The 9,216-nt window shown below is 45.7% G+C and overlaps 1 protein-coding gene and 1 pseudogene across 2 annotated transcripts in view; both read right to left on the bottom strand.

The window, feature by feature from the left end:
- Wdr37 (WD repeat domain 37) overlaps positions 1 to 9,216 on the bottom strand; it is a 660,332-nt gene that overhangs the window by 349,242 nt on the left and 301,874 nt on the right. The gene's annotated exons all lie outside the window — the stretch shown is intronic.
- Positions 6,633 to 6,781, bottom strand: LOC137629862 (U4 spliceosomal RNA; annotated as a pseudogene).

Genomic DNA, 9,216 nt, shown 5'->3' with positions numbered 1-9,216 from the left:
ATGAACCCACTCGCCATCCTGGGACCTCATCATCCTGTAACCTTAAACCATTTGTTTCGCCCCACTGGAACTTGCAGGTTGCAAGTGTAGATTTTTCGGGGACCAGTGCTTCTACCACCAGCAGCGCTCAAGCATCATTATCACCTCGCCCCTTTGACACTCTTTCCCTGATCCCCCTTCGCGACGATCGGAAGATCTGATGTATCATAGGTCATCACGATCCAAATGCTCTTCTTCTTGAAGGCGTTCACACTCTAGAGCTTTGCGCTCACGAGACTCAGGTCTCAACGCTCTCCTTGGAGGCATTCCTCTTCACAAAGAGAAGTCTCGTGATCGCAGAACGAGCACAGTCTAGACCTAAGTCCAGACATTCGCGTTCTAGATCTCTGCGATCTAGATCACAAGAACGGCGCTTGCGAGGATAGTGCTCTTGTTCACAAGGGGAGCGTTCACACTTGCGAGGGTACTGTTCACGAGAACAATGTTCTCGTTCGCGAGGTCGACTCTCCCGTTCGCGAGATAGGTATTCATGACGTTCATGCCGTTCTCAAACAAGAGCTAGACGCTCCCGTTCACGAACATCCCGTTTACAATCACGAACCGCTCGTTCGCAGTCAAGGTCTAGACGTTCCCCCTCGTGAGGCAGAGGTAGGCGCTTGCGCAGTCCATCAGCGCATAGCCCCTCAACCTGACCATCTTCCAAATGACCTCAGACCCGACCTGATCATGAGAATGACCACTCCTCAGACAGGCGTCCAGCTAAACCCCCGGTGCCTTTCACCGCCTGGGGAGTATTAGCAAAGTGCTTGCCTATGCAACGCTTGGAAATGTGTCGTGCTGCTACACGTTCTCCGACTATAAGAGTTATTCCTACTCAGAGGTAAAATCGGCCGACTTCGTTGGACGTGGGTGCTTCTCTAAGGCAGCAGGAAGGCGTTAGATCTTCCTCTTCCTATGTGATTCCTAGTCCTGTTGCGAGCTCTTGATGCGTGAAACGCGATTTTGCATGCGAATATCATGATTTCAGTAGCAAATCGACAATTTCCGTGAGCATTTCACGAGCAGATATGTCGGAACCGCGAGCAAGTGCAGCACCAACACCTTCGCTTCGACCCTCAGCTTCTTCCACCTCCAGCGGAAGACCGACACCCTTTCCAGAGGGTTTCAAGAAGACGCCTAATAGGTTGGCTAACCTGCTTATTAGTCCGGACGTTCCCTCTTGTCCGAAGGAATGTGTTCCTCTGCCTCAGAGGTTATCACCTCTGACGACTGAGGCTCCTTCTAAAGTTTCCCCCAAAGGACACTCTCCTCCTAGACCTCCTGGGGAAGGTCAGGGCTTACCTAGGGGATCAGAACTTCCCCCATGGGTGAGTACTTTTATCACCACCCTGCTGAAGTCTCTGAATGTGGCTCCTCCACCACCACAACCTCCGACTGTCCCAGTCAAGGCAACCTTGAGGATTTGCTTGGGACCTTCGTCGAGTTTGTCTGTTGGGAGTCAAGACCCTAGAAGGAGGTCAAATTCAGACAAGACACACAGATCACCTTCACCCCGATTGCATTCTGAAGGTTCTCGAGCTTCTAACTCTTATATGTCCAACTTACCCTTTACTCCAGTGAAGGCAAAGGAGGTCATAACTAAAAGATAGAAAAGAAGGATGAGAGGCGTAACTCCACCTCACGCCGACATCATCCGCCCTAGGATGGGTAGGAACTTAGGCTCGCCTATTGAGATAGCTATCCATCTATTCAACCCTCAAGAGATTGAGGTAGTGCCTCCGTATCAACATCCGGTTTTCTTATCTCCTCCAGAGGAGGAGCCTTCAGCTCCTACTGCCAAAGCTTCTTCAGGTGCCTTGAAAACCTTGAAAGTTCCCCCTCCTAAGACCGCGGAGGAACGTCTTGTACGTAGGGAGTCGAAGGAAACCAAGATGAAACCCAAGTACGCTGCAGCAAGGGAAGCTCGAATGGCTGAGGCACAGAGACAGTCCCCTGTGGCGGGTTCCTCTAGTGATACAGTTGATGATCCTGACCTACCCCAGACTGGATGTGAGCCTGGAGGTGAATGACCCCTTAGATTCCGATGACAAGAATCCTCTAAAGGTGGCCAGTCCGAAATATCACTATGAACAAGAGAGACGTGAGTCGGAACACACCTTCTGGTAGGTCCTCGCTTGCATGAGGGCCGTCAATAGGCTGTCTACTCCCGGTTCCACCATCCAGGAAGGGAAGGATATGGTTCTCAATGAAATATTCAATACCCAGAAGCCTTCCAGGTCCAGTGTTGCTTTGCCCTGTTCTAAGGACTTGACAGCTGCAAAAAAGGAAAGCAATTCCCCAGGTACCTGGAACTTCTAGTTACTTGAGGGTAGGTTCCTCCTCTCAGTTCCTTCGACTTCCTTTTGTTTAACAAAGGAAATATTACGAGATCGAAGGGAAACCTCATTCCACCATGCCCCTCGACCCTTCAGTAGAGTCTCTAACGAAGGGTCTCCTGACTCAAACCCTCTCCTCTCAGAGGGCTCCCTCTCGGCAGTTGAGCTCCTGAACATAGAGTCGTGAAGTACGCAATATAGGCTGTCTCGTGGCTTGATCTATGGCTTGGATCCTTGGGCTTCATGGTCCGCACCCACGATCTTTCAAAGGAGTCAGCCAGGAAGACTTTGGAGTCTTTCCTGTTGCCAGGTACCCGAACTCTTGAGTTCTTATTGCGCCATGTCATCAACTTGTGGCCGAATGCAATACTCAAGAGAAGGGATACCGTCATCGGGAAATTCCATAAGCAGGTGCTGAAGGTGGAAGTCTCCCTGTTGAGGAACTCCACCCTTGAGGGTTCTCCTCTCTTTGTTCAAGAAGATATAGAGAGGGCTGCTGAGCGATGAAGGAAATCGTTGAACGATTCTCTCCTCCATAGGGTCATTACATGGTGGACCTTCCCAGTATTCTCGGTCTCAACAAGCATCTTCCTCTTATCACCTGTCAACCTCTAGGTCCTCCGGTCCTTCAAAGGTATCTAATCGGCCCTTTCCATCCAAAGGACAGAAAGGGACCAAGTCCTTCAGAGGAAACGAGAGGAAAGGGAGGTGGCCGAGGTGGTCACTCCCATTAGGAATGGCATTTCTCCTCACCTACCACCTGTGGGAGGATGCCTACAGTGCCGCTGGCAGAGGTGGCAGCTTCAGGAGCAGAACCCTAAAAGATTGAAGTGATCGCCCTAGGATATCGCATCCCGTTCATTCAATCTCTCCCTCCTCTGACTCGGGATCCAGTGCATCTAAGCTTCTATGTGAAAGGATCCACATCCACAAAGGAGTTGGCCCTCAGGGCTGAAGTCCAGACCACGCTGCAGAAGGGCGCTCTCTGAGAGGTTGCGGATGGGTCTCCAGGCTTCTACAGTCGAATTTTTCTGGTGAAAAAGGTGACCGGAAGCTTGAGACCAGTCATTGGTCTCTCTCCTCTGACCAAGTTTGTGCAACAGACCCAGTTCAGAATGGAGACGGCAGACACGGTCATTCAAGCGGTTCGTCCAAGGGACTTCATGTGCACACTGGATCTAAATGACGTATACTTCCAGATCCCAATTCATCCGTCTTCAAGGAAGTATCTAACATTTATACACGAGGAAAAGACATACTGTACCAGTTCAAGGTTCTATGGTTTGGTCTTGCAACAACTCCTCAGGTATTAACCAGAGTATTCTCTCTAGTGTCATCTTGGGCTCACAGGAACGGGATCCTTCTTCTCAGCTATCTGGACGACTGGCTGGTCCTAGCAGACACAGAGACGACCCTTTTTCGTCACCGAGACATGCTTTTTTATTTTTGTCAGGATCTGGGAATCCTGATAAATCATGAGAAGTCATTACAGCAACCTTCTCAAAGACTGGTATACCTCAGTATGATAATAGACACCGTTCAAGTGAAAGTCTTCCCATCAGATTAAAGAGTACACAGACTGAAGGAAGTGGGAGTACCCTTCCTCAGAAAAGGAGTTCTTCTAGCCTCTTGTTGGTTGAGTCTGTTAGGCCATCTGACCTCTTTCATCCTGCTTGTTCCAAACGGCCGCCTCAGTATAAGATCCATGCCATGGTAGCTGAAGTCTGTGTGGAACCAACACTCCAATCCATCAGACACCCCGAGTTCCCATAACTCAAGATCAGGTGACAGAATTGAATTAGTTGACAGCAGATGAAAACTTTTGAGGGGGCAAGAATCTTCCCGTTCCCACTTAGGATTTGATGCTCTTCACAGATGCATTAAAAGGAGGGTGGGGTGCTCGCCTGCTGCACCATACGATCTCCAGCCTTTGCTCAGAGTCAGAAAGGTACCAGCACATAAATCTTCTAGAGATAAGAGCAGCTTAACTAGTTTTTCATCAGTTCTAACAATTGCTAACAGGTCACTCTGTGATGTTGATGAGCGACAGCACCACAGTAGTGGCTTACATAAACAAACAGGATGGTACCTATTCGCAGGCTCTATGCCATCTTGCAGTAAAGATCCTCGGATGGTTGGGAGATTAATCAGTGTCCCTATCAACTCTTTTCATTCCTGGCAAGAGGAATGTGATCGCCAATAATCTGAGCAGAGCGACTCAGATAGTAGGCTCCGAATGGTCCTGACATTGTTGGGTTCCCGACTGTAGACCTGTTCGCAGCATCTCTGAACAGCAAGCTTCCGCTGTATGGTTCTCCAGTCCTGGACACTCAGGCTATATGGCAAGATGCGTTTCAACAACGGTGGGACAACATCTACGTGTACGCCTTTCCCCGTTTTGTCTGATGAGAAGGCTGCTCAACAAAACCAGAGCATCCAAAGTTCTAATGATGACCCTTGTACAGTAGCTCTGCAATGGCATCAAGCATAGTAGTTTCCAGACCTCTTACAACTTCTAGTAGATATACCGCGAGAGCTTCCTCCACAACCTGATCTACTCAAACAACCACACGCGAACATCTTTCACAGAACCGTGCAATCGGTTCGACTTCACGTGTGGAGACTATCCAGCGTCTCCTCTCTCAGAAGGCCTTTTCAAGACAAGTTGTGGAGAGAATGTCCAGTTACTTGCGTAAGTCCTCAGCCTCATTCTACCAGGCAAAATGGAGAGTATTCTATGGTTGGTGTTGTGGAAGGAATATCTCTCCGCTCAATGCCATTACAGTATTCCATTAATAGAGCAGTTCCTTGTATACATTTGGGAAGAAAAGCTCCCTTCAGTCTCGGCAGTGAAAGGTTATCGCTCAGCCTTAAGCCTTGCCTTTAAGCTGAAGTGAGATGACATTTCCTCTTCATTGGAGCTTTCTTTACTCATATGGATTTATGAGATCACTTAGCCCCAGTCAGAGATGAGACCTCCTCCTCCTTGGAATGTGGTTCATGTCTTGAGATCCTTAAAAAGACCTCCCTATGAACCATTACGCCATGCAACTGACCAAAATGTCACTTTGAAGATGGCGTTCCTTCTTACTTTAGCCTCGGCAAAGAGTCAGTGAAGTGTATGACATCGCCCATTCAAGGGGATGAGGGGAAGTAACACTCATCTTCATCCCTGAGTTTATTTCTAAGACTCAAAATCTGGGGGCACTGGACCTTAGATTTGGGCCCTTTCAGATTGCGAGTCTTCATTCTGTAACCAATGACCCAGATCAGTTCTTAATATGCCCAGGGAGGAGTTTGAGATACTATTTTAGGCGCACTGCAGTAACACGGCCCCGACTAACACCGCTGTTTGTTAACTCAGGGAGAGTAAAGAGGAGGGTCTTCATTCTGTAACCAATGACCCAGATCAGTTCTTACTATGCCCAGGGAGGAGTTTGAGATACTATTTTAGGCGCACTGCAGTAACACGGCCCCGACTAACACCGCTGTTTGTTAACTCAGGGAGAGTAAAGAGGAGGATCACCAAGAACATGGTTTCCTCCTGGATCTGCCAAGTAATCGAAAGAGCCTTGGCTCCTGATCCTCCTCTTGGTTGCTGACCTAGAGCCCATGATGTAAGGGGAATCAGCACTTTCTTGGCATTCAAACGCAACTTCTCCGTGTTGCAAGTACTTGAAGCGGGCGTGTGGAAGAGACAGACCACCTTCACAGCCCAATATTTAAATAACGTGACCCACAGGAGACTATAAGTACACTATCGGTCCTGTGGTGGCTGTTCATTAAGTGGTTTAAGAATACCTCAGGCTCGTTGATGAACAAGTAGTAGTTGGTTGAGGGGATTGGTTACCTTGGTTAAGACTGGGATGAATAAGAGAATGTTTGGCTTTCCTTTCTTCATCTTCCCCTCCCTTGGGGTACAGCACCATGGGTCCCTCTGCAAGCTGGCTTCAACTTTCGCTGGTAATTATCTCTTCCCTTGTGTAGGCTAGTATAAGTCATAAATTTATATACTGTCCACGTCCCCATTGCTTTCTGCGAGGTAAGCAATGGTATACGTCTTGGTTTCCTATATAAACTCAGAAGGTGTTCATTCAAAACAAAAATTTTTTTATTACACTGTATTGCACAGGCCACTAATATACTCACTTTGTATATTTTAGTGAGGTGTCAAAGTTTTCTCCAGACCCCAGTCATTTAGTGTACTAGGTAAAACTGGCTCAATGTCCATACCATACCATATTTTTCCCTAATACAAACCTGTAGTTATTTATATAAATTGGCCCATTATCACCTGTCCCCCAGAAGTACTGCCTGCTATCAAAAGTGACGTCTCAACTTTCAACTAGCAATAATAGCACCTCGTTTAGCTCTCATTGGTTATGATACTGCCCCTGTTCAAAGCTGATGTATCACTACTGTGAGAGTATATAGCCTATACAGGTGGCTGGGTAACCCCCAGCCACCATCAGCCTACCCACTCAAGCGGTTAGGCAGGGTTGCCACTCGCAATTAAAGTCTAATGACTACCTTCCAGCTCCGCTGAAAGATAATCCAAATAAATAACTCCACATTTTTATTAGTTAGTGGAAAATACAATTTATCTCCGAATTTGTAATTTTTTCCATATTGTTATTGGTGACCGAGTTATTTTGACAAATGTAAGTGGTCCTGTCACCAGAAAAACCCCCTTGAGTTGTGATTACTCGTTTGCATGAGTAATTTTTTGTAGGCGCGTTTGTGCATGTAAATAATTATAATGCACATCATTGGGATGGGCATTGTTTTTATGTGCACATACTTTACGGATGAATATAAAATATTCATTTTATAAACAGTTAATCGACAGGACAACAAAACGGGGTAAACATTATTCTCGCATACAATTTATGGAATATTGGGTAAATGAATTATCATTTATAAAAGCTGGTGAATACACTTTCGAGTGACTTTCATAAACCTGTTCAGAGCTTGTCTCCGGATGGAGGCTTTTTGACAAAATGTCATAGCCCCTAAACTTCCATAAAGGTTAACAATAACAGGGTAGAAGTTATTCTGGATACAAACTGAACTGCAATAATTGTTTCTTATATATTATTTTTTTGTTTTTTGCCTAATGAAATCTATTAGACATCAATAGTATTCTCAAAATCAAGGGAGTCGAATTTTGATATTTGGTAACAGTCTACTATTATCATTCGCTTTTTTTGATTTTAAGTACATTATTCCCGTTTTTTTATTAGGTTTCAATAATTTTATCTTTAACCTGATACAGATCATCTATAAGGAACCAACCTTGATCATTTTGATTTTGTTTATTTGCATTAATATTTTGTGTCGCTGAATATGTTAAAATTCGCTCCTACCCTAAGAAGGTATTCCCTCTTGATAAAGAACATACACATACACATCATTCTGCTCCTGGACACCAACCTGAACGGACGTCTCACTCCCAGCTCTCTCCTAGCAGCCATTACCACAGCTACGATCAGCTTGGATCCGGCGTGGTCTCCAGCAGCAGTAGAGGGATTGCTCCCTTGCCAGTCAACCTTACCCCTCATCCTTATCCTTCCCTTCCCAGCCCCTCCAACCCCCTTACTCTCGAGTACCACTTGACTGTCTCTCTCCTCCTTGAACTTGCCTCTCTCCTCCAAATACTTCAATTCTAATTGCTACTAACCATCAGTAGCCCTTTTCCCCCGGAGTTGCCGTTGTGGTCTTAAAACTCTCTGGGGGCACTGGGTATTGCTGCACCGTCTAGGCTCATACTTCTTCAGTAGTGCCTACATAGGATAGGGCAATAGGCATAAAGCACTGTCTCCCATAAAGTGTTCACTAATACCTTTATCTTTTAAGAAAATTAGTTTTTTGGTTCTAGCACTGTTAATACTTAAAATTCTTAACTTTTTTTTGCATTTCCCTTAAAACGTTGATATTGCTCCACCCTCTCCCAGTCTCGAAATCTCTGTCACGTCATTGCAACACCATTTTTTCATAAAAAGTAAAAAATTTGATCCCCTGAAAAGTTACGTGAAATCCCGTAGAGTTTATTTTCACTTATTTTTTCCCCATAAGAATACTTAAGAGTTAAATTTCCCTTTAATGTAAATTTTTAAATGCATATTACTTTCTTTTCTTCACTACTATGGGGAAAATGAAGATTAAAGATACTAGTCAGGGATCTGACAATGATGCCCGAAGGAAGGCAGTATGGAGTATCCTACAGGATAACTCCTGCTTCATTCACAAGTTGACTACAGTCAACAATACTTACTTGGCTATAGCTGATGAAGCTACCATTGAAAAGATCATTCTTCCCAAAACGAAGGATGCTTTCCTTAGCAGGAATTTTGAGGTCCTAGATCCTCCTCATCTAAATGCTCTTCGTACCCTGGTCATTACGCAGGCTGATGACATAGTATATGACCAATCTGAAGATGAACTCAAGGCTGAAATTGAAAGTAGGAATAGTGTTAAGGTAAATAAGGTCATCAAGTTACCTAACACCAAATCGACCTTTAAGGTACAACTTGAAACCATTCAAATGGTGAGAGACTGCCTTACTAAGGGTTTGCTCATTTCTAGCCAATCTTTTCCCCCCCAAATACCTGGCCCAGGACGTATTTGTCTCCCTGTCTCAATGCATGAGATGCTACAAATACGATCACACGAAAAAGGACTGCCCTCAACCATCCACATATACGATATGCTCGCTTTGTGCCTCAGTGGATCACTTTTGGACTGATTGCACCAATCAGCATAGCCATAAGTGTATCACCTGTAATGGTGACCATCCAACCATGGCAGCAAGATGCCCCACCCGGAAATCTATGGTTAAGGA

The sequence above is a fragment of the Palaemon carinicauda genome, chromosome 37, assembly GCF_036898095.1.
Source record: "Palaemon carinicauda isolate YSFRI2023 chromosome 37, ASM3689809v2, whole genome shotgun sequence".
Taxonomy (NCBI): Eukaryota; Metazoa; Arthropoda; class Malacostraca; order Decapoda; family Palaemonidae; genus Palaemon; species Palaemon carinicauda.
The sequence above is the reverse complement of the archived record's forward strand: the minus strand, read 5'-3'. Positions and strand labels throughout refer to the sequence as shown.